The following is a 26,887-nucleotide window of genomic DNA, read 5'->3' on the forward strand; positions in this document are numbered from 1 at the left end:
TGCATTTTCAAAGCTTGGAAGACTTGGGATAGACTTTTCTTTAGCCATGAATTCGTCCCTATGTGAAGTTTACATTTTCATATTGTTTGCGTTCCACATTTGTGCATTTCACGTATGTTTGTAGGCCGCGGTGCCCCTGTATAATTATTGGGTCAAGAATACTCAGAAGGGAACATTTGAATGATGAGAGGAGCCACCGTCACATTCTAATAGATGACTCTCTCTAGAGATATGAAAATAGGGGTTTCGAGAGGGATGGAGGCAGATGAGAAACAGGTTGGTGATAAAGGAAGAGAAATTACATGAAAGATTAAAAGTAGCCGCACCCTGGCAAAATACCTCCATAGTATTTACCGCCGAATACCAGGTCAACTTATGGGGCACCTCAAAGGCAGTTTTATTCCAAGGATAAATTAGAAACATCCGTTGGTTCTCAGGATGACCTCTTTTTTGGCAATTAGTCAGAAAGAATAATTCTAGGACTGCATAAATTTTCACCAGAAGCACGAAGTAAAGCCAAAAAACTGACATCCACATTTTAATTTACTTGTTTTCCTCAGTAATCAGCAGTTATTATTAAATAGTAAGCCTGTTTTTAAATATGTTCTATAAACCAAAAGGGAAAACATATTAGGGCCCGCTGGTGGTATGGTGGTGAAAGCGGCTGAATCTCATGTGACCAAATGAGCAGTTCAAGTCCTGGATCAGGCAGCCTAAAAAGCACACCAGGCGCATGTGTGTGCATGCCCAAAATCCCAGTAAGAGAATGGAAGAGAAGGGATTGCCTGGAGGCCCTCTGCCCTGAGGGGTGATTTCTCTCTCTCTCTTTCTCTCTCTCTCCAGTGAGCACATGTGCACATATACCCAACAGCAAAAATTTAAAATAAAGAAAAACCATATGAGAAAGAGAGTTTTTATTTTAAAAGGAAATGTGGGTAAATAAGATCTTCTATGAGTGCCATCAGTGTGTCTGCAGTTGATTTTGTTATAATAGTTTATTTAATTGCATCTAATATATCTATTAATATTTTTAGAGAGGTTTTTGCTATAGGGCGCCTGCGCTCACCAGAAAGACAGAGAGAGACAGAGAGACACAAAGCAAGATATCACCCCTCGGGGGGGATGGCCACGCCACAATCCCCTCTCCTCCATTCTCCTCTTGGGATCTTGGACACGCACGCGCACGCGCCTGGCATGAGTTTAAGGCACCAGGTCTGGGACCCCAACTGTGGTAGGCTACATGGGAGTTCAGCAACATAGCCATCACGCTAACTGCTGGTCCCAACTATTAATTTTGGTGATAAAACATACCTAACATAAAATCTGTCAGTTTTAAGTGTACGATTCAGCTCATTTAGCTGCATGACCATCACCACTATCCGTCTCCAGTACGGCATTTGTCCCTGCCCGTCTGATTTATTTAGCCTCCTGTTTTCAGTGTTCACCCATACTGTAGCACATATCAGAGTTTCATTCCTTTTCATGGCTGAATAATATTCCATCACATGTTTCTAGACTCCACCGTCAGTACTCGAGTCCTATGTGCAGAGACACCTATTGTTTACATGTTTTTGTGACCCCAAAGTCAATGCCTCCAGCATTTTCACCACCGTTTCCAGATGAGTGCACAAATTTGAGTGGCCCAGAGTGTCCCTTTCAGCTGAGCACAAACAAGGCAGCTTTGCCCTTCTTTCTGTTCTTACCCTAAACAAGCCTCCTCTTTGTGATCCACTTCATGCCGTATTTTTTACACTTCTATGCTTTCTGTTGCTGGTATCATGGATTAATGTGGGGCCCCAAAGAAATGCTGAAGTGCTGTCTAGTGTCCCCAGCTCAAGAAGGCTAAAATGTACCTTCTAGGGAAAATCTGCGTTAGAAAACTCGGATGAGGCCTGAGCACCGTTGGCCATGAGTTCACTGTTAGCGAGTCGATGATGAATGTTAAACAAGGCACCTTTAAACCAAAACACACATAAAACAAGATTATGGTTGGGTCAGTTGATGAAACTGTCATGACCAGAGGCCTAGAGATCCCAAGCCCCTTGTCCCCTCTAGGAGGAATAGGTCAGTCTTTGCTAATTCAGGATTTCCAGAGAAATGACCGCAGTCTGTCTGTCCGTTCATCTGTCAGGGACACTTGGGCCATTTCCGCCTTTGGCTGTTGGGAATAATGGTGCTGTGAACATGGGTGTGCAGTACCTCTTCCAGTATCGATTCCTGCTTTCGATTCTTTTGGGTGTATACCTAGGAATAGACTCTCTGGTAATCCTACATTTCGTTTTTTGAGAAACCATCAAACATTCCCACATTGGTTTTACCATTTTAAGTTCTACCAACAGCACGCAGGGTTTCTGATTTCTCCCCAGCCTTGCCCACAGTTCTCTCTGTTTTGATTTTGGTTTTGGTTTGTTTTGTTGTTTAAGGTTTTTACCATAGGGTGCATGCACTCCCTGAAGAGAAACAGAGAGACAGTGAGATGGAAAGTCAGAAATTATCCCCCAGGGATATGGCCACAGGCAGTCCCTTCTCCTCCAGGGATTTTGGGCATGCACGCACATGAACGCGATGCGATTTTCAAGCCGCCAGGTCCAGGACTCGAACTACAGTCAGCCGTGTCAAGGGACTTAATCACCGTGCCACCTGCTGGTCCCTCCGTTTATTTTTTATTTTTTTATAACAACCTTTCTCCTTGGTATGAAGTGATATCTCATTATAGATTTGATTTGCATTTCCCTAATGACTAAAGATGTTGGGGGTAAGTAAGGTTGAGGGCATGCTCCCAGGGGCCTTGCTGGTTCTCTCACAGTTCAGATCTCAACCCTCGATTTCGTAGCATCCACTGCACACCCGGCATGGCCAGCTCTTTTTCGGGTGTCCGTACCTCATTTCCCAGGTAACCCCTCACTGAAGTCACAGACTAGCTTCATCTTTTGTGAATTTCTAGCACCTGCACTCTGCGTGAGGCCCAGCAGGTGCTCCATCAACATTTGCTGAGTAAATGAACTATTGAACAGATGAGCTCATCTATGAATCTGCTAGTCTTGACGGGGCATCCTAAGTGTGTGTGTCTAATAATGACGAGAAAGTTGATGAGGAAGAGGTATGCTGGGGCATGCACTGTTGGCGTGAACAGAGGCGTTACTCTGTTCAAACCAGGGGAGCAAAACTGTAAGAGCTGATCGTTTGTGTTTGCCCTCAGCTTTGCACTGGATCCAAAAGTTCCCAAAGATCTTATCCTCAGCTGTGTGGTAGCATTATTGGAGATGGAGGGGAGGTGGGGAGCAGGGCATAATAAAGGAAGCATTCTTTCAAGTTTTTATTAAACATTGGGATGAGGGTATGAGTTAGGACTTTAAATTAACATAGAACTTTTCTTATTATAAACGCAAAACTTTTCCAATATGCATTAGATGATTAATTATTCAATTTTACCTTGGACCAGCTTATCATATATTGGTACAGATCACTGCAAGTATTCAAATTTCTTATCTATTCAACGCACATATTAAAACTCCTACTTAAGCCTATAATGAAATTTTTTCCGATTTTTTTTTTTTTTTTTTTTTAGCATTTCTGAAATGAAGGTTCAGTGTTACACTCTCTTTTACCTCTTGGCCAATATTTTAAATTGAGAAAAGTATTAAAGACCTGCTTATGCTGTCTCAAGCAGTGGTCCAGTAAAACATGTTTTGGAGGTGATCTTTCATTGTCTTTCCAGTATGGTTTTTTTATTATTATTATTTTGATTCAGAGACTGTCGGTAAGAGCAAGACAGACTTTAAGTCTTTATTTATTTTTTTTTTTTGAGAGATTTTTGCTATAGGGCGCATACACTCACCAGAGAGACAGAGTCAGAAAGCGAGAAGTCACCCCTAGGAGGGATGACCACACCACAGTCCCTTCTCCTTCATTCTCTTCCTGGGATTTGGGGCATACACACACGTGGTATGTATGAGTTCCAAGCCTCTAAGTCCAGGACTCAAACTGCAGTTGACCACGTGGGACTTCAGTACCTTAATCACTGCGCCACCTGCTGGTCCCAAGTTGGTTCCACTTCCCAAGGCACTCCGTGAGCATTCTGAGTGTATCTGCATGAGGAGGGTGTTAAACTCAGCAAATTAGTGTGGGGAAGGAGAATTCAGCCTGTCTTGCCCCCGCATTCATTGCTGGTCAAGGGACCACAGCCCCTGGTCAGGCAGACAGCTAGGGTCTCAGCTGTATCGTGTCAGGATGGCATGGCGTGCTGCTGTCCCTTCTGTGTTCCCAGGGCTGGATCTCTGCAGAGTATGGCGAAGTGCAGGTGTCGTCAGAGAGGGCTCCTCCAGCCCCTGAGCCAGCAGCCAGTGCTTATCAGGCTCCACAGCACCTACTAGACTGCAGCTCCAGGAGGCTAGTCAGGGCCGGGCTGTGTGTTCCCAGGTCCAGCTCACTGTCCTACTGGGGTCAGAGCACCCTGGGGAGACAGGGGGGTCACCGTTATAATGGGAAGCCTCCCTGCCCTCCCACAGTGGGGTGACGGCTATTCCTGAGCCTGGAGAGGTGTTTTCTGTGCCTGGACCCTTGCCTCCACTGTCCAGGTGAGGGGCAGGAGATCTGATTGGAAGAGCCGGGGAAGCAGGAGGACCCTAGGTCTTCCTTCACCGGCTCCTCTGTCCTCAGCTCATGTCCTTCTCTACTGCCTTTTTTTTTTTTTTTTTTAAGAAAGTTTTGTTTTGTTTGGTTTTGGTTTTGGTTTTTGGTTTTGGGTTGTTTTTTTTATTTTTATTTTTTTGTTTTGGTATAGTGTCTGTACACTCACCAGAGAGACTGAAAGCAAGAGTCACTCCCCAGGGGGACAGCCATACCGCAGTCCCTTCTCCATCCTCCTCTCAGGATTTTGGGCACGCATGCACATGCCCCAGTGTGAGTTTTAAGCCGCCAGGTCTGGGACTCAGACTGCGGTCAGCTACGTGGGAGTCCAGTGACATAGCCATCGCTCCATCTGCTGGTCCCTGCGTTTCTCTTAAATGAGGCTCTTTCACTGTCATAGGAAGCGTCTGTACCGTCCAGTGCCTCACCCTTCCTTGCAGCTTCCTGAGGAGGGAAGCTCTTGAAGAAATGGGTGGCTCACTGGGCTGCACTGCTCCAGCTCCTTCTCTAGTTAACAAAAGCTCCTAAATGGAGTGAGTGCACGGCGGGGACTGACTCTCCCTGAGACAGGTGGGAACATGAAGGAAGTAGTGGTGATTTCAGGCTAGAACTAGGCTTTTCTACTCACGTCTTGAACTGTCTTTTGTCTAAGTCACTTCCTTCCTTCCTTCCTTCCTTCCTTCCTTCTTTCCTTCCTTCCTTCCTTCCTTCCTTCCTTCCTTCCTTCCTTCCTTCCTTCCTTCTTTCCAGGACACACACACGTACACACAAACACCCTCAATAGGGTTTCACTATGCTCCTCCCTTTGGCTCTCCCGGCCAGCCAGGATCACAGGCACACCCAGAGTGTACGGCTCAACCCAGAAACCGAACCCTGACCTTCCACAGGGTTTTCACCATCCCAGAGTGGCCACTACCTCTGCCCCACTGTGGCGGGCCCTGAGCTGTCCTCTTTTTCCACACCCTGCCTCTCAGTTTGGAGCACTTTGGGGAGGAGGAGACGAGTGGTCTTCAGCCCATTTACTTAGCAGACATTGGTGGTGTGATTTCAGTGTCCACTGGAGATACAGCAAACATGACCGAGCTCCTCCTCTCACAGAGCTCACGTTCTAGTGGCAGGCGTGGAGAGGATGAGATAGTTGCAAAGGGAAGGCAGCCCTGGGAAGACTCCCTCCACCGTCCCCAGGGTGTGGCTCAGATGACGAGCCATCGTCCTTATATGCCACATCTTAAATACCGAGAGTATTCCAAGCAGTGGCATGGTGGACTCCTTTGGAGAGTTTACTAGCACCGTGGGATAACTGTAGCTTGGATTAGCTGTTGACCTCCTTTGGAGCTTGACTGGTCCACGCTCGCTCTTGACCCAGTCCTTTCCATGTGCTGTGTAGGAGGGTGGCTGCTCTCACCTCCTTTTTCAGCTTTACCTGTTCTTGTTCAGATGGGTGTTGCCCAACCACCTGCTCTAGAGTGGACCCTTAGTGCATACCCTCCCCATATTACCTTGTGTTTATGTTCTTCACAGTAGGTCGCCTGCCTCTATAATACTCTGGCTGGCAGGGCAGAAGCCCAGCCTGCCTGGTTTCCCTTCTCATTGCCAGCACTGAAAATGCTGCTCAGCATGAATCAGTGTTTGATGAACTAATTAGTTTTAAGATGCTATTTTCAGCATGATTTCCTGTGGCTTCTCTGTGTCAACTCTGCACCAGCCAAAGTAGCCTTTCTCTCCCCTTCATCCTGACTTTCCATGGCTGCACCTTTGCCCCTAAAATTTTCCTTCTCCCTCCCTAAAGCCCAACCCAAAGGATACATCCTCTCTGGTGACTTCTCTTACCTTTTCCTCCTAATGCTTTATGGCACTTTCTTCCTATAGCAATTCTTTGGTGCCTTTTGTGTTCTGCATGTTTATCAATCCAGATCTGCTGAAAACTCCTAGAATATAGAGTATGCTTTTGAAAACTAACCCATATTGTCTGAGAGCCAGCAGGTGGTGTAGTGGTTAAGGTGCTGGATTCCCACATGTCTCACTACAGTTCGAGTCCCGGACTGGTCATCTTGAAAATCACACCAGGCGAGTGTGCATGCATGCCCAAAATCCTAAGAGAAGAATGGAGGAGAAGGGATTGCAGTGTGACCATTCCCCCTTGGGGGGTGATTTCTTACTTTTCCTCTCTGTCTCTCTCCATTGAGCACAAGCGCCCTATGGGCGGGAAAAAGGAGCCTAAAACAATAAATAAATATCCCTATATTCTAACAAAATATTGGGCCATTGGAAAAGTCATGACACATTTCTGCATAGAAAAACATAGAAAAATATGTCATGATTTTTCCAGTAACTCAATACTTCCCGCCTAACTGGCCCTCGGTAAATATTTTGGGCTTGTTGATTATTCTTGACAACATCAGAAGCAAGATTCCTAAGGTGGATTTACCTTAGAATACTCTTTGGATTTCATAGGTGAACTTAATGAAAAGGATTCACTTTTGTAGAATTTTTTTTACATTTTACTTTGGACCACTGCTGGAGTTGAATAGTTTTTGCTTGGTGTTCCTCATTGTCTACTTGAGAAATGTCCTAAAGAGTTAATGAAGCTGGGCGATTGCTAGGGTGGTGTGAAATCAAAGCCAAACCAATAGGAGCCTGCAGATGGAATGGACTAGGGCAGCCACATGTAGCTGTAGTGGACTCAGAGAGGGTAACGATATTATAGACCCACCCTTCACTCCTGCTCACTAGAGTGGGCTGTTTTTCATTGAAAATAAAAATGCAAATGAGTTTAAGATCGAATGTTATCTTCTTTTCTTTTTTTCTTTTTTTGGAGAGGTTTTTGCTATAGGGCGCGTACACTCGCCAGACAGACAAAGAGACAGAGAGATAGAAAACGAGAAATCACTCCCCCCGAGGGGATGGCCACGCCGCAATCCCTTCTCCTCCATTCTCCTCTCGGGATCTTGGGCATGCATGCACACGCGCCCAGCATGAGTTTTAAGCCCCTGGGTCTGGGACGCGAACCACGGTTGACTACGTGGGAGCGATCGCCAGTGTGTCTCTTGTGGTCCCTTTTTTTTTTTTTTTTTTTTTGAGAAGTTTTTTGCTATAGGGTGCGTGCGCTCGCCGGAAAGACAGAGAGAGACAGAGAGACAGAAAGTGAGAAATCACCCCCCTGGGGGATGACCATGCTGCAATCCCTTCTCCTCCATTCTCCTCTTGGGATCCTGGGCACACATGCACACACACCTGGCATGAGTTTTAAGCCACTGGGTCCAGGACTCGAACCGTGGTCGAGTACATGGGAGGCCAGTGACATAGCCATTATGCTAACTGCTGGTCCCCCAAGTTTATTTACTTTTTGAGAAAGACAGAGAGAAAAGGAACTAGAAAGAGAAAGATCTGCACCCTCAGTAGGATCTCACGCCATGACCTTTCTCCCAGACCTCCCAGCCAGTAAGGATCACAGGCTCTCGCACCCAGCCTGTGCAGGCTGACAGAATTGAACCCTCACCTTTCATACAGCCTTGTGGCTGGGCCCCACATTGCTTTTGACTTCCAGTCATATCCTCAAGTGCTTTGGTCTCTTCAGTTAAAGTATTCTTTTTTTTTTTTTTTTCCAATACACAAGAAAATTGCAGGAGTACATTTTTTGTTAGTAATTTGAGAATTATTTTTTATGAAGTGACTCTAATGGGGCAGGTGGTGAGAAAGGGGTCAGTCAGTTACAAAGGCAAGGATGGCTGTGGGCTTCCTCCTTTGATGCAGGTCAGAAGACACAAAGATGGCGTCACTCTGGATTGAAGGAGGGGGGGAACACACTTGCCTCTGAGCGGATGGGTAGAGTGTTTTCTGAACTTCTGCCTTCGGACACGTCTAGAACTAAAACCAAGCCACACAATTATCTTTATTGTATCACACGAGTGTAGCGATTCTGGTTTTTATATTCTCCCTCACTTCTGTCTTTGAGTTCCGGGCTCGTTTCACAGGGTCGTGTGGGGAGGGCTCTGAGAAGGTTATGTATTTAAATAGTATGCCTCACACTCTCTGAAAGAAGCTGGTGGGGGCCAGCAAGTAGTATAGTGGTTAAGGTGCTGGACTCCCAGATGATTGACTGCTGCTCAAGTCCTGAACCCGAAGGCTTGAAAATGAGGCTGGGCACATGTGTTGTGTGCCCAAAATCATAAGAGGAGAATGGAAGAGAAGGGACGGCAGTGTGGCCATCCCCTTCTCACTTTCTGAACCCGGAGGCTTGAAAATGAGGCTGGGCACATGTGTGTGTGCCCAAAATCATAAGAGGAGAATGGAAGAGAAGGGACGGCAGTGTGGCCATCCCCTTCTCACTTTCTCTTTCTCCCCAGCAAGTGCACATGCCCTATGACAAAAACCTAGAAAGAAAAAGAAAAAAGGGGGGGGGAGGGGAATGAGGGGAGGGACGAATAAGATCTTCTCTAGAGACCCACGGCCTCCTCCTTAAAGCACACCTGGGTGGTGAGTGCTGTCGGGGAGGCTGGGCAGGCCAGCACACACGTGGACAAGCACAGGGACCTCACCCAGCATCGTCTTCATCATCTGTGTTCCCCCACCTGGAAATAGATACCACTTCGATAATGTCAGCCGAGTCAGCAGAGTAGAGACCGCTCACTTCCTTTTTCCCACAGCTGTGATGTCACTGCTTACGTGGACTCTGCAGGGCAAAAGTAACTAATACTCAAGTACTTGAGAGGGAGCCATGGAAGGGCTCTGCGTCAAAGCAGAAAGCTTGTGAGAGACATCGTGCTAACCAGAACGCCAATACGCTATCTCCTTTAATCCGTGCGACTCTGTCAGGTGGGACTTTATTATCCCTCCTCTTTGAAGGATGAGGAGACCAAGACTCAAAGTGTTCGATCCAGGTGTCTCTCAGTCCAAAGCTCAGAATTTTCAAGCTACAACAGGCGTTTTTACTGACTCTGGAATTCAGCCTCCACCCCCCATTTTTAAAAAATTATTTATTTTTTAAATTTATATTATTTTTCTTTAATTCGATCAGAGAGAGACAGAGAGAGAGAGAAAGAGAGAGAAAACAAGCTGCCAGGTCTGGGACTCTAACCTGGGCGGCCATATGGGAATCCAGCACCTTAATCACCATGCCATCTGCTGGCCCCAGAACTGAGTTTTTCAATAGTGGCACCCAGTATAAACCTTTGGAGCTGAATAATGGTTTCAGAGAGGAGAGGGACTGTGAGAGGGAAGGTGAGAAATCATCCCCCAAGGAGGGGTGGCCATACCACATTCCCTTCTCCTCCATTCTTCTTCCAAGATTTTGGCCATGTACACACACATGCCTGGTATCATTTTCAAACTGCCAGATCTGACATTCAAACCGCAGTGAACCGTGTGGGAGTCCAGTGCCTTAATCACCATGCCACCCACTGACTCCAGATAATGGATTCTTATAGCCATGAGAACTCATGTAAGATGAAGTCAAAAACTAAAATAAAAATGGGAGAACAGTATTATAAATGGATATCCTAATCCTTCCCACTAATGCAGAAATTAAATCCTTTTAATTTTTTTATTCAGCTAAAAAATTATAAAAATTATGAACAAAGTCCTCTTAACTTTGACCTTCAATTTATTAAGAGTTTGATAGACCTTTCCAGAGGGCAGTAAACTTGACTGGACAAAGTTGCCTTCTTACTTCCATCGAAACTTTTGCACTCTTCTTTGTGGTGGTAACACAAGTGGAAAACGATTACTCCCAGCTTCCCCAGTCTTGGTTTTCATGTTGAAATCATTGAAATTTTTGTTTCAGAAATTACTTGGTGGAATGGCTTTATTTTATTATTACGTTTCTCCTCACTGCTTGTCTTAGTCTGTTGGTGCTGCTAAAACAAAATTCCTGAGACTGAGTAATTTATAAACCTAGAAATGTATTTTCTCATGGTCCTGGAGCCTTGTAGTCCTGAATCAAGGCTACGGCAGGTTTGGTGTCTGGGGAAGGCTGCGCTCTGCTTCCAAGATGGCACCTTGTGTCTGCATCGCCTTCCAGAAGGGAGGAACACTATGTCTTCATGTGGTGAAGAGGTGGAAAGGCCAAACTTGCTTACTATGAATCTTTTGTAAAGGACCTGATCCCATCCATGAGGGTTCTACCCTCATGACTTAATCACCTCCTAGAGGTTCCCACGTCTTAATACTGTCACATTGGCATTTATGTTTCAACATTCTAATTTAGGGAATACATCTCAACCATGGCATTGCTGTTTCATCCTTGTTGCAGGAAACATCAATGCCAACTGGCTCCTCACTGTCCCCCACCCTGGTTCTTCGTACTGAGCATCACAGTGAGGGAGACCCTCACTCTGCACTCACCTTCCTCTATCATGAGGTTGGGAGAGCCCAGGACTTTCCTGGAGACTGGGGCCTACCTGCTCAGGACTCATAGGCACTGACCCTTCGGAGGTATTGCCTTAACGTCCATTGTTCTAGGCAGTGACCACAAAAGTTAACAGATCATTTGTTTGTCATTAAAGAGAAACTACATGGCCATGGAGTTCTGATTAGAGGAAGTTCACAGGATTTTAAACTAAAGAGAATATTAGAAAATGTCAGGGCCAGTTGATGGCATGGTGGTGAAGGCGCTGGATCCCACATGGCCAATTGTGTGGTTCTACTCCTGGGCCTGGTGGCTTGAAAAGCATGTCAGGCACATTTCCCCAACATCTCTGCAGGAGAATGGGGGAGAAGGGATGGTGGTGTGGTCAGTCCACCCTGGGAGTGATTTCTCTGTCTCTCTCTGGTGAACTTACATGCTCTACAGCAAAAAGACTAAAAATAAGGGAAAGGGAAAGAAAAGGTCAACTATATCCCTGAGCCCTCTTAACTAGCAAGATTATACAAGGAGATAAAGAAGGTAAGAAATATTGAGTCTATGGGGAACCAGCAGTTAGCGTAATGGCTATGTCGCTGGACTCCCCCGTAGTCAACCGTGGTTCGTGCCCCGGACACGGTGGCTTAGAACTCACGCCGGGCACGTGTGCGTGCATGCCCAAGATCCCAAGAGGAGAATGGAGGAGAAGGGATTGTGGCGTGACCATCCCCCCTGGAGGGTGATGTCTCGCTTTCTATCTCTCTGTCTCTCTCTGTCTATCTGGCGAGTGCACGCTCCCTATAGTGAAAAAAAAAAAAAACTCTCAAAAAAAAAAAAGAAAGAAAGAAATATTGAGTCTATGCATTGAATAAGCATCGTCCTGTCACTTGGTGTGCATGCACAGTGCGTATTTCAGCATTGACGTTTTATACCAAATGGATGTCACTCCTAGGGTAGGGGCTGGGTGGCATTCAGCTTATTTCACCCAGTAATGAATGATGCAGTCGTTCATAATGTCCTGAACAAAATCTGCTTTGTGACAGATGTTCAGAATCAGTAATGAGAAAGGGCACGTGACTCACCTCTAATAAATTGAATTGAACATCATCTCTTTTTTTTTTTTTTTTTCTATTCAGGCAGATGATGTATCAGCTTTTAGAATGATTCAAGCCAAAGAAAAATACCTTTCATCCCAAATGGTAGCACTCAAAAATATCATCCAGGGTCCAACTTGAGTAATGAATTTTAGAGTGTCTATGAGAGCAGAGTCTCTGAAGCTTTGCATCTTTTCTTTTTCTGAAGTAAGACTTTCTGGGTGGAAGATGGCTCTGTGATCCCCTGAACGAGCGTGGTTACTTTCTACCTCCCACGTCTCCACCCTACTGTGCTCGCACCGCGAAGGTGCCCCGTGCTCGCACCGCGAAGGAGCCCCGTGCTCGCACCGCGAAGGTGCCCCGTGCTCGCACCGCGAAGGTGCCCGGTGCAGCGCCAGCCGCTCTCTGCTGTTCCCCGGACAGCAGCGCTGCACACCTGACCTTCTCAGAAGGAAGTCCTTCTCTGTGCTGTGCCAGGTCCTCGTCACAGGAGGAATGTGATGTTTGCTTCAAGAAGAATTTGATTCCATTAGTGGCCAGTTCATACAATCTTTTATTATTGTAGGAAAAAGTGATTTGGTCCCTCCTTTTCGTGAACCATTGTCAAGTAACCTTTCTCAGCCAGCAGCTAACTCTGTCCCCCTTCTCGAAAGTCCGTGTTTATCAAGTAGGAATCCCACCTTTTTCTGGCTCCTTTTTACAAATGAAGAGACTCTGGACATTTATTGAAATTAAGCCATATCTATAAGTTTATACAAAGAATGTCCCTATAGGAAACATTAATAGCTCACTGAAGGTTTCTGTCTTCTGTTTGACCATCTGAAGGCTGCATATAATTAAATTTTCAGAAATTTAGTATTAATATTTGCAGCGTACAGATTTGAGGCTGGATTTAAAAAAAAAAAAACACTTCCATTAAGACTATTGCTTTTTTTAAAAGAATCATTTATTTAATTTTATTTATCTTTTTTTTTTTCATTTGCTGTAAGGCATATGCGCTAACCAGAGAGAGAGAGGGAAAGTGAGAAAGCAAGCCTCCAGGACTCGAATCATAGTCACTCTGAGACCAGATTACCTGGATTCAAATTCTCCAATACTGTTTTCCATGAGGTTTGACTTTTTTTTTTTCCCAAAAATATCTAGGAAGACGTAAATTGCTGTATACTAGTCAGGAACTTAGGCCTTCTCCTCTATCAAGGTCATACTAGGAGACTTCAAAAGTTTGTGGAAAATGGAATTGAAGTACATGTTTATTTTGGTACAAAATATTTTGAATTCATGTATAGTTTTTTTTTTTTTTTAATTTTTTTTTTTTTGAGAGATTTTCACTGTAGGGCGCGTGCGCTCGCCAGACAGACAGAGAGAGACATAGAGACAGAAAGCGAGAAATCACCCCCCAGGGGGGATGGTCACGCCGCAATCCCTTCTCCTCCATTCTCCTCTCGGGATCTTGGGCACGCACGCACACGCGCCCGGCGTGAGTTTTAAGCCACCGGGTCCGGGACGCGAACCGCGGTCGACTACGTGGGAATCCAGCGACATAGCCATTACGCTAACTGCTGGTTCCCTTGAATTCATGTATAGTTTTTCATAATCCACATTCTCTGTGACCTTTTTGAAGCCGTCTCCTATATAAACTACCTTACCAAAGCCTAGACTCAGAATTTATATTATTATTGGGTCATCGGGAATGTTATAACACATTTTTGCATAGAAAAATACATCATGTCTTTCTGGATAACCTAATAAATCTTAAAATGTCCAATGAATTCTTACCATAAAGGCCCCCTTCTAGGAGGGGTAGGGTGATGGGAGTGTTCATGGATTTGCTTGTACCAAGCCTCTCCCTCTGCCTCATTGTCAGGATAGATAATAGGCAGTGAACTATTGTTCTTTCTTTTTAAATAGTATCTAGTGTTTTAAATAATATCTATTTTGATTTTATATATCATTATTTTTTTTAATTTGATATAGCCACTCACCAGAGAGAGAGAGAAAGAAAGCAAAAACGTAAGCCACCAGGTCCAGGGTTCCAACCATGGTTGGCCATGTGAGAGTCCAGCACCTTAACCACCACACCACCTGCTGGTCCTCACTATCATTCCCTTTAGCCTTCTGCAGTTTGCTGTGTTCCCTGCCTTATTTTGGTGTGGGGTATCCTTTCACATATCTCAGGGACAGGTGTGCCTCTTATGATAGAATAAGTAGATTCTGGAAAACTCTTTTAGAGATCGCTTTTTTAAATGAACTTTATTGTCACTGGACTGAGAAAATCACAATTCAAGGAATACTAAGGTTAAACCTTTAGTCAAGCCAAAACATGTTTGTGATTTATTACAGATGCCCCCAACTTAACTTTCTCTAAAATCTCAATATTTCCAGTAGGTAATGGCTGTAAGCTTGCTTTCTTCTACCAAAAACATGTACCCCTGTACCCAAAAGAAACTGCTGACTCTCTCAAGTATTTAAAAATCTTTTGTACACGGGGCCAGCAGTTAGCGTAATGGCTATGTCGCTGGATTCCCACGTAGTCAACCGTGGTTCGCGTCCCAGACCCGGTGGCTTAAAACTCACACCGGGCACATGTGCGTGTGTGCCCAAGATCCCGAGAGGAGAATGAAGGAGAAGGGATTGTGGTGTGGCCATTCCCCCTGGGGGGTGATTTCTCGCTTTCTATCTCTCTGTCTCCCTCTGTCTGTCTGACAAGCACATGTGCTATAGCAAAAACCTCTCCAAAAAAAGAAAAAAAAATCTGTTGTACAAAGAATTTTTTAAAAATACTATATATAATATTAATAGTAAAAAAAAAAATTTTCCATACTCCAACCGTCAGTGTTAAATTATGGTTGCCATGTAAGCAGGCCCTTCCAGATGTTTAGATTGTCACGCGTCATTCCGATCTGTGTACTATCTATTGAAGTCAGTGGAAATTGTGATGCAGAAGTCCGGGGGTGGGGGGCAGTTCTATGAAAACATCTCCCTTCTAGAACATCAACAATGGTGAAAAACAAAACATTGAATTAGCTTTTAACTATTACTAGACTAGCCCTTGTAAAATTCAAGGGGGAATAGATGAATATCCCAGTAGGACACCCGTCTCTGACACCCTGGTCCAGGAAAGCATACTACAAACAGCATTCTCAAGCTATTCCTAGACCTGACGGCCAAGTTCTACCCTGGCTGTAAATAAATTATGTAAATACTTATAAAAATGAGCAGACATCAGAACCACCATGAAGAGCAAAATGGTCCTCCCACAGATATGTCTTATTTGTCAGTGAAAGAAAAATCTAGTAAGACTATGCAAGAAATTAAACAGTAAACTAGAATAATTTGAATGCTCAAATTGAGGTCATTTTTATTGTAATTAAGGCTTGAAAGGGAAAAAAAAACAATTTCTGCGTGCTGTTTTTTAGGAAAATAACAAGCTTGAGACACGGACCATCTGTTACACTGACCATGTAACAAGATGTTAGATTTATTCAGACATAATGATGTGCTTCGCAGTATCAGATGGAAGGTCTGGTCTTTCAGGCCTGCTATGATTGCAAGTGTGCACCATTCCGCTCAAGTTATTTAACTCTCGGATTTAAATGTACCACTGTTGCTGCATATGTTACGATAGTATCTCACACACACACACACACTCACGCACACATTCCTAGAGGCAATTTATTGAAGTAACAGCTGTGTGCAAACATGTTATTGAAAGACTTTCTCTTGAGAGTCCAGAGACTTTAAGAAGTTCTACGCTGACTGAGGATTGCTTTGTTTCATTTACATCTACAAAGAACATTTCAGAGTTGGTGAAATCCATTGAATGTATCCGTTCATCATTGATATTTATTTACCATTCATTCACATAGTTGTAGTCCTGAGCATTAAACAAAAACCTATCATATACAGAATTATGCATCTGTCCAGAAGAGAGACACAGACCTTCAGAATGAGTGTTGCTGAATGTTTATCAAGGGCTTATGTGAAATGTTTAAAAAGTTTCTTTTGGTAGTTCCTTCCTTAAAAAAAAAAAGAAAAGAAAAAGTGATATGTTATATACCTACAAGGTTAGTCAACAAGGTAGTTTAGTGCGATGTTACGGAAGTTTCTTAAGCCAACAAAAAAATATTGTAGTTTTCATGGGACCACAGATCAAGGAGTTTGGAATCTTTTTTGCTTTGACATTTTTAAATTCAGCCGATGTGAAAGGACTACATTTATTAAAGGTGAACCCACAGAAAGAAAAAGAAGTGAAAAGGACCAGCAATTAGTGTAATGTCTATGTTGTTGGACTCCCATGTAGTCGAAAGCGGTTTGAGTCCCGAATCTGGTGGCTTAAACTCACGCCAGGCGTGTGTGCCCAAGATTCTGAAAGGAGAATGGAGGAGAAGAAGAGATTGCAGCATGGCCAATCCCCCTGAGGGATGATTTCCTTTCTGGCTCTGTCTCTGTCTTTCTGGCAAGCGCACATGCACTATAGCAAAAGCCTCTCAAAAAAAAAAAAAAGAAAGAAAGAAAAGAAAAAGAAAAAGGAGTGAACATGGTAGTTCTAGTGTTGTCCTTCCCCTTTAGGATGCCAAAACTACAACAGATAGGTCCTTTTTTTTTTTTTTGAGAGTTTTTTTTCACTGCAGGGCGCGTGCGCTCGCCAGACAGACAGAGAGCGACATAGAGACAGAAAGCGAGAAATCACCCCCAAGGGGGGATGGTCACGCCACAATCCCTTCTCCTCCATTCTCCTCTCGGGATCTTGGGCACGCACGCACACGCGCCCGGCGTGAGTTTTAAGCCACCAGGTCCGGGACACGAACCGCGGTCGACTACGTGGGAGTCCAGCGACATAGCCATTACGCTAACTGCTGGTTCCCAACAGATAGGTCCTTGAAGAACTATTTCTGAGTGACATTTTGAAATCCTTTATTAAAGATTTTTTACCATCCTCCTTTCAAAAAATATTTAGTACAGCTTACAGTAGAAACACAGATACAGTAGAACCAAAAATCTGTAAAGACACAGAAAGGCAAAAGCAAGATGTAAAAATAGAGGAGGAAAAAAAACATTTTAAAAGAAGAAAGGGCAAAACAACTGAACCCCAAGAGAAGTTACATAATTAAACACAAATCTTCTCTTTTTCTTTTTGAGTTTTTGCCATAGAGCACATGTGCTTGGTAGAGAGAAACAGAGAGAGTTAGACAGAAAGTGAGAAAGCACCCCCCAGGAGGGATGGCCACACCACAATCCCTTCTCCTCCTTTCTCCTCCTGGGATTTGGGGCACACACGCACACGTGCCTGGCATGATTTTCAAGTGGCCAGGTCCAGAATTCAGTCAGCAGTCGGCCATGTGAGAGTCCGAAATCTTAACCACCACACCACCTGCTAGCCCCAAGTCTTTGTTTTCTTCATGTCTGTCAGGTAAGGCCATGAGTTGCAAAAATAAACTTCAAAACATTTTCAGTCATGATACAACCTTTATAAGTGGACAGTAGGATCGAGTATCCTCACCTTGTCCAAGCAGCCTTCAGAATGTTGTCATCTTGCAAAAACGAAACCCTGTACCCATTAAAGAACTCTCCATCCTCCTCTACCTGCTCCTGACCGCCCTTCTTTCTGTGCCTCTGAGTCTGACCTCTCTAGATGCCTCACAGAAGGGAGACCGTGCAGCATTTGTCTTTTCGTGACTGCCTTACTTCACTGAGCATAATCTCCTCAAGGTTCATCCACATTGTAGCAATGACAGGATTTCCTTCCTTTCTATAGCAGAATAATGGGACCAGTAGATGGCGTAATGGTTATATTGCTGGACTCCCACACAGTCAACAGCTGTTCAGGTCCTGGACCTGGTGGCTTAAAATTCACACCAGGTGTATGCGCGTGCATACCCAAAATCCTGACGAGAAGGGAGGCGAAGGGATTGCAGCATTGTGTTGCCATCCCTTGTCGGGGGTGATTTTTCACTTTCTGTCTTTCTGTCTCACCAGCGAGTGCATGTGCCCTATAGCAAAAATCTCTCAAAAATAAATAAATAGATGGATAAAATAAAGTGGAATGATATTCATTGTGTTTATCTACCACAACACTTGGTTTATTCATCCATCTGTCAATGGCTACTTCCAGCTTTTGCTATTATAAATAATGTTGCCATGGATGTGGGTGTTTTATTATCGCCTCAATACCCTATTTTTCATTCTTAACTAGAAATTACCATCAAGAAAGCAAATTTGGGCCAGCTTGGTGGCTTAGGAGGCCAGATTCTACATAACTGACTGCATGGTTTGAATCCCAGCCCAGAGGCTTAAAAATCATGTCAGGCATGTGTGCGTGCACGCCCAAATCCAGACAGGACAGAGGAATGGAGGAGAGAGTGTGACGTGACTGTGGTCCATTGGGGATTGCTTTCTCCCTGTCTCTTTTTGTCTGTCTCTGGCCAGTGCATGTGCCCTCCAGCAATGAAAGACAGAAGGAGAGAGGAGGAGGAAAGAAACAGAGAAAAGAGAACGGAAGAGAGTGAAATTGAGAGCGGGGAGGGGGTATCAGGGAGAAAAGAGAGAAAAAGAAAGGAAGGAGCTTTTTCCAGGCCCCGAGTTAAAGGGCAGGTGTATCCCTTGAGTCTTCGTAAGGATGATGAGTAACAGAAACCGGAAGTGGTCCTCAGCACCTGTCTTGCAGAGATGCTAGGTTCTGCAAAGGGCTTTTCCTGGGGCAGAGTTCAGCGGAGGCAGGTGTTAAGTATCATCTCTGTGCAATGCACTGCCTTGATGGGCTGTCTGTGGGCTATCTGTGTGACTTTCTGGTGAGCTGGCTGACTGCTATGGTTTATACATGGGAGGCCAGTAAGGAGTGATCAGCGGGCCCTAGAACTGTCCACCTCAGAACTAGACCAGCTCAGTCAGGGCAGGAGAGTCTGGAATGGAGGCTGGTGATGAGCACTTGGACCAGTTCAAACCACCCCACACAGGTCCACTGTGGAAATTGGAAGAGCCTTGCCTGTGTTCTCACTGTGGATGGCCACACTCGAGGAGTCCCTGCAGGAGTTCAGGCTAATTCTTAATTGGCTCACACTGAAATGCTTTGTAGTTTGGGTTTAGCAGATATCAACTTCTCTCGGAGTAGAACGTGACCATGATTCTGAAATTGCATTTGGTTTGGGGCAATCACTTCCTAAATCTGGACCCCCAGATAATTGAATGAGTAAGCTTTCTGAATAGTGTGTGTTTGGTATTGTCTTGGTAAACCAGCACCTAAATAACAAAACAGGAGTGTTCTGACAGCCATTGGCCAGTAGGTTCAATAGACAAGGTATGTGTACTTGGAGGAGGAGGAGTGGGGAGGGAGAAATCACCCCTCAGGGGGAATGGTCATACCACAATCCCTTCTCCTCTGTTCTCCTCCTGGGATCTTGGGCGCACACATATATGCTCCCAGAGTGATTCTCTAGCCACTGGATCCAGGACTTGAACCATGGTTGGCCATGTGGTAGTCCAGCAATATTACTGCTACACCACCTGCCAGCACCACACGAACTGTTCTTACAATATAAAGTAGAACAACACCGTTGACTTATACTGATAGCAAAATAGCTGGGGTCCTGTTGATACAGAAGTTCAGATGGCTTAGGCACAAGTTAAAAACGAGCAGCTTGCTAGCTCCCTATCATTTAAACCATGAATGCCCTACCCACTTTGATTTTAATCAGGCTTCTTCTGATTTTTACCATTATTATGTGAATAAATCCCAGATTCTCTCAAAAGTAAGGAAAAAATGTTTTCTGGCTCTGATTATTCACTTTTGTTCCAAATGAAACAGGTTTGGAAAAGTTGGGTTATTTTAGTTCAGTATTTTAAAACTATTCGTAAGTGATTGTAGGATTTTTGTTTAGTATAATGGATGTTCTGAAGAGAGGACTCAATGAAGTTATAGCAGTGAATAAAACCTGTTTCCTAGTTTGAGAAAATTTCAAGTTTACAAAACAAAGTGTTTCTTTAGAAATATTTTAGACAGTTGTTTTGATAGATTTTTAACCCACACTCCTTAGAGTCAGAACTGGGCCTCCATGCCATGTTGGTGGTTGTATTTATGTAGCCCAATGTAGAATTCATTCTGTTCCTGCAGACTAGGAGATATTTAGAAATGGATGACATGGAGCTGGCTGGTGGCATGGTTGGTTAAGGCACTGGACTCTCACGTGACTGGCTGCAGTTCGAGTCCTGGACTTGGCAGCTTGACTTCTCTCTCTCTCTTTTTCTTTCTCTCTCTGGTCAAATTGAAGAAGAAAAAAGACAAAATAAAATCCAATAATTCTTTTTAAAAAAGAACTGGATGACATGCAAGAACATGAGTGTCTGTGGTTCAAACTTCTTGAGGTTTATGTTTACTACAATACAAGGCTTTCCTACCTCAATAATCTCTTACCACGATTCATATCAGTTCATTGTTCAAGGATGACTTTTGGTCATACATTGACTTCTATTTTTTTTTTTAATCTTTGAGGGGTGGTTTTTTTGTTTGTTTTGTTTTGTTTTTGTTTTTGTTTTTTGCTATAGGGCACATCAACTCACTGGAAAGTCACAGAGACAGAAAGAGGACAAGTGAGAAATCACCCCTTCATGGGGATGGGTACACTACAGTCCCTTCTACTCCATTCTCTTCTAGGCATTTGGATCACACACACACACACACACACAAACAAGCCCAGCATGATTTTTAAGCCACTGGGTCTGGGACTCAAACCTCAGTCAGCCCTATGGGGAAGACAGCAGCTTAGCCACCACCACGTCACCTGCTGGACTTACATTTACTTCTGTTTTTTTTTTTGTAGAAGCATTTACAAATGTGCTTCTCTTCCCCCAAAGCAGCCACTATATTTTTATATTATTCTATTTGAAATAAAAGTATAAAAATGAATAAAAGCATGTAGCAAAGAGTATTCCTGTGAAATAATATTGCACGATTAATACCGATATCACATCAAAAAGATCGTCCTTGTTTCAACCTCTTCGGATGTACATTTCTGTACATTTAATCTAATTGTGCAAAAACGATGGTGTGTAAAATGTGTTGTCAAGATGGCCTATTTTCTTGAAATTTCAAGCTATATTGAGTACACAATACACTTCATTTAGAGAACTCAATTTCATGCCATGGAAACAGAAATGGAATTTGGAAATACAAAAATCTTACCACATAATGGGAAGCAAGGATAAACAAATGAGTGAATATAATAACACATCAGACGAGGGGCTGGTTATCTCTTTATAGTTTTGTGACTTTGGAGAAAAGAGCTAAAAGCTGTTACTCAGGCCAGTAGCCCAGAAGAAGAAAAGGCAGGGGTTTTGAAATAACACACACACATGCACACACACAAAACCGGGTTTGGATCCTGGCTTTATGAGCTCCAGAGTATAGTAGATAATCTGTAAAGGACAGCTATGAGGACTCTAGAAGTAATTCAGGTAGTTCTACAAGCAAGAGTTAAAGGAGAAAGAGTTCATACCAAAATGGCAAAAGTGCTTTCTTCAGGTGTGTTATCACACATTAACGTTCTAATCTGTTTTCAAGTGGAACCTGAGGTCTCTCTTTAGCTAACCTTTCATCTGCGTGTGGATGTTTTGTTAACACATCTGATAGCAGAAACACGTTGACACATAGGTGTTTAGTTCTCATGTTCTCCAGGCAAGTCAGCCCTACCTTCTGTAAAAATCTGCATGTTCTCTGGTTTTCCCTTCCTCTCTGTAGAAATAATAACAATGAGAAGAACATAATCGTGTTTTCCTCAAAAGTCATTTCAGTCATTTGATTCTTTCTTAGCTTATGTCAACCGAAATGATTGCTATCTCTCGAAGTGTTTTGTTCTCTCCATTATATTAAAAAGAAAAAATAACCCAGCTAGTATTTATAATTGAAGTATTTATAATTTAAGAAATTCCAGATAATTGACCCCTGTAGTGTGCCATTTTTACCTGTGCTGAGCCTGAGTTACAGGAGTCACACGACAGGATGGAAGCCAGCATGGTGGAGGACTGGTGGCTCCCGCTGTGGCAGAGCTAAGGAATCTGCACTGCCTCCAGCACAGGTAGCTTAAGGAGTCAAGTACATGTGCGTACACATTGAAAACTGCAGAGCATCAGGGCCAGCAGGTGGCGTGGTAGTTAAAGTGGCGAACTCCCACATGGCTGATAACGGTTCTTGTCTCGGATCTGGTGGCTTGAAATTCACACCCTATGTGTGTGCCTGGGAGCCCAAATTCCCAGGAGGAGAGTAGAGGAGAAGGGATTGTGGTGTCCCTCCACCCCTAGGGTGATTTCTCACTTTCCCTCTCACTGTCTCTCTTTCTCTGTCTCTCTGGTGAACTCACTCACCCTATGGGAAAAAAAACTAAAAAAAGAAAAGAAAAAGAAAAACTGCATAGCATCAAATGCATCTTGTGCGATGCTTCATGGACATCTTGACTTGGCAGTCTGCTTTACCCCAGGTTACTATATACCAGTCTCCTCTCTCTCTTTGTTTTAGAAACTTTTGGAGAACTTTACAAATGCCATGTCTAATTTTTTTGCCCTCTTGATAATCTCGCTTTCTGTAACCGGTATTATCTTTCTTTGTTCATCAGCACTATCATCATATGCAAATATGTATATCTTCACTTTCTTGCTTTTACTTAGTCTTATTCATCTTTGCTCTTATTCACCCAGGAATTATTATTATCAGTAGTAGCTGACACATAGCCCATGTTCTGTCATAAGCTACCCGATATCAAAAGTTAGTTGTACATGGATCTAGACTTTAAGAAGCATGTAGTTAGCAATCAGAATAGTTTTTTATTGAAATGATCTCTCTCTCTCTTTCATTCTCTCTCTCTGTTTCTCTAAATACATGGAAAATCTGCATTTTAAAAAAGTTTTAAATCTACCCAAGCTCAAAAGAAAAGGAAAACAGGTGCAAGAACAGGGAATTCATAGACAGGGTGGTTTTAAATCACAATTAAAGCTCCAGTGGTACAGTTTGGCCCCCTGATGATTAGATGCAGATACATCTACTAGGCATAGGTATTAGAACACAGACAGAAAAGGGAGATGAGAACTTAGATTCCAGCAAGGTGATCACCTGAAATCGAGCCCCCTGCACAAATTCAGGGCTCTGCAATGATTTCATTGTCTACTCACAAGCACAATAAAACTCAGCCAGCCAGCCAGCCCAGCGACATGGCAAAGAAGCTGAAGAGAGAAGAAACGTAAGCCTGCCCCACATGAAGTGTAGAGTCTGAACTTAAACTGAACTGAGTCTTGCAAAAGGCATTTAAGCTAAGAAATTACCACAAAAAGTGGTCAAGAATACGTGAAATGCTTATACCCATGATATCTGTAAATGCTAACACTTCCTGTGAAGTCCTTTACACAGGGGGATTTACCCAGAAAACAGTACATGCCCAAACAGTACATGTTAGCAGTGCACATCGGCCTCTCAAAAAATTGAATTGAAAACCTGAAACTATAAAATAAATGTGTTTAAAACATCTAGATGTAAAAGAGAGCTAAGAGCCATCAAGGAATTACCTCGTGGACAAGAACAAAAAATGAGCATGAACTAAATAGATGTGAAATACGTTGCCAGTATAATTAAAACACTATAAATATTATACAGTAGATTAGACATAGACAAAGAAAATATTTAATTTAAAGATAGATGTGAGAAGATCACCTGAATTCAGTAGAGAGTTAACATCAAAACTGTGAGAGGGACGTTAATGTGGAAGACAAATAAGAAGGTCCAACACACTGCTAATAGGCATTTGAAAAAGAAAAACAATAGGCATGGGATGAGGGTGATATCTGAAGAAATGATAGTAAAACAATTTCAGAACTGAATAAATATCTATCTCTTCAAATTAAAGAGTGTACTACCTTTTATCCATGGCTTTGTTTTTTGTTTGTTTTTGTGTTTGTTTGTTTGTTTTGCAGTTTCAGGTCAACCATGTTTTCAAAGTATTACATGGAAAATTCTAGAAATACATAATTTATAAGTTTTAAATTGCATGCCATTACTGATAAAATGTAACACCATTCTGCTCCATCCTGCCCAAGAAGTGAATAGTTTCTTTTTCCAGCTTGTCCACGTTGTATATGTTACTTACCTGTTTGTCAGTTAGTAGAGGTCTTGGTTATCAAATCCAAAAACATAGTGTATATATGGTTTGGTACCATCTATAGTTTCAGGCATCCACTAGTTGTCTTGGAACTTATTTTCCATAGATATAGGAAGACTACTGTAAAGATACAAAGTCCTAGTAGGAAAAATGAACATCACTTTGTACCTTGATACATCATAATCAAACTCTGGGCATTATATAAGTAGAGGAAATTTTTTAAAGGTATCCAAGTGAAAATGCAGGTTACCTACAGAAGAATGGCAATTAGACTAACAGGAAATTTCCCAAAAGCAGCAATTAAGGCCCAGGGAAAGTAGAATATTGTCTTCAAAGTATGGAGGGAAATTATTTGTCTGGCTAGAAATCTATAGCTTTTTAAACTGTCATTCAAGAATGTAGGTGAGAGAGGAGTATGGAGGAGAAGGGATTGTGGCATGGCCATCCCCCCTGGGAGATGATTTCTCACTCTCTCTCTCCAGCACACACCCTATAGCAAAAAGCTCTTAAAAATAAAAAAGAATGTAGGTGAAATAAAGACATGTTAGAGAAAACAAGACTTAAGCATTCTGCAACTGATGGTTGTTGAGTTACTGAAAAATATTATTCCACAAGTAAGAAATTAAACCCAGAGTAAGGAGTGAAGTGCAAGGAGTGACAGTGATCACAGAAATGCGTTGGTAAGTCTAAACCCATGTGGAGTGTATGAGACAAACAGATTTCAATGTGTTTTGACAATGAGTCAGATTTAAAGAACAGTAAAATGGAAGATGGGAAGAGTAGACTAAAGTATTCTAAATTTTTTGTTTCTCAAGGGAAAGATTTTTAAGTGTGCAAGTTTACAATTTAAGAATATTAATTTAAAGTCAATCACTAGAGGCCCAGGGCTAACCAGTGACATGCAGGTTAAAGTGACTGGATCCCATAAGTCCAACTTCACAGTTCAAATCCTGGACCTAACAACTTAAAATACATGCTGGGTGCCCAAAATCCCAAGAGAAGAATGGAGAAGAAGGGATTACAGTCATCCCTTCTGGGGTCTGATCTCTCTCTCTCTCCTTTCTCTCTCTCTTTCTCTCTTTCTTTCTCTCTCTCTCTCTCTCTCTCTCTCTCTCTCTCTCTCTCTCTCTCACATATGCATGTGCCCTATAGCAAACTAAAACAAAACAGAAAACTCTTGGAAACCCAGTCACAGTGCCTAGGATCGGCAGGTAGCATAGTGGTTAAGGGTGCTGGACTTCCACATGGCCGACTGCGGTTTGTGTCCCAGACATGGCGGCTTGCTTTTTCTCTTTCTCTCTCTCTCTCTCTTTCTTCCCCTACACTGATCAAATTAAAATAGATAGATAGATAGATAAATAAATAAAGTTAAATAAAATAATTCTTTAAAAAAGAAGCCCAGTCACAATGGCACTGCTGAGATGCTGTGCTCCACAGGCTAGGACTGCATGTAAGGCCCGGGTTCAATTCCCTGTCCAGTCCAAAGGCCAGGCATGCGAACGTGCCTGTGATCCCAAAATTCAGGATGCTAAGCCAGAGGATCAGTAGCTCAAGGCTGGCCCTGGCAGCACAGTAACACTGTCTGAGAAAGAGCCAGGCAGGGCAGTGTGTACATGTCCTAGCTGGGAGACTGAGGCAGAGGGCTATGACACAGTGAGGCCCTATCTAAAAACTAAAAAAACTATGTATATAGAACACATGTCTTCTAACTCCAGTAAAACGAGGCAGGGATGTTTAAGAAGCTGGATCAATCCAATAAAAGGAAGCAGGAAAAAAGAAGAAGAAAAAAAAAAGGAGTAGGGAATAAAAGTTTAATTGTTAGGAAAAATTCAAATGTCTCAGCAATTATGATAAATGAAAACAATAAACTGAGCTATTAACATAGAGACTCGGCTTTTTCTAATCCAGCATTTTGATCTTTATAATACACATAGGGAAATAATATTATGTGGGAAATCAGAAACTAAGAGATTAAAGGGAAGGGAGAGGGGCATACCAGATAAATTCTAAAGAAAGTAAGAAAGAGCAAGAATTTTAAGATGAGACAAAATGTTTAAGGTAAAAATATTTTAGGAATGAAAATGTGTTACTTAGTGATAAAAGAGAAAAATGTAAATGGATACAGATAAGAAATAGCAGGGCCAGCAAGTGGCATGGAGGTTAAGGCAGCTTGATCCCACATGGCCAACTTTGCTGTTCAAATCCTGGACCTAGTAGCTTGAAAATTATGCCAGGTGTGTGTGCTTGCATCCCCAAAGACCCAAGAGGAGAATGAAGAAGAAGGGATTATGGCATGGCAGATTCCCTGGGGGGTGAATTCTCAGTTTTCCTTTCTCTCTCTCTTTTCCTCTCTGATGAATGTACACAGCTTATAAAAAAATAAATAAATAAATAAAAAATAAACTTTTTTTTAATAGAAAAAGAAGCTATGAAAAAAAAAATCACCAAAGAAGAAACTCTAGTGGTCAGTATACATTTGGGGAAAAAAGAAATGGAACCTACCATTGATAATGAAAATAGAAATAAAGTAACAGTGGGATGGATACCTTGCAAACCACATTAGGGAAACATATAAAAGTGGGTTTCTCCAGACCCTCGCTTTCAGGCCGAACTGGGAATTGAACCCAGGCCTCCCATGTGGTCCTAATCTGCAGAGTACATACCTTTGCAACATGCACCATCTCTACTGA

The 26,887-nt window shown here is 42.9% G+C and overlaps 1 protein-coding gene across 1 annotated transcript in view; it reads left to right on the forward strand.

Annotated features, from left to right (window-relative positions):
• The window catches only part of NR3C2 (nuclear receptor subfamily 3 group C member 2), a 450,621-nt gene that overhangs the window by 386,764 nt on the left and 36,970 nt on the right, over window positions 1–26,887 (forward strand).

Source organism: Tupaia chinensis, unplaced genomic scaffold (genome assembly GCF_000334495.1).
Source record: "Tupaia chinensis unplaced genomic scaffold, TupChi_1.0 Scaffold000098_1, whole genome shotgun sequence".
NCBI lineage: Eukaryota > Metazoa > Chordata > Mammalia > Scandentia > Tupaiidae > Tupaia > Tupaia belangeri.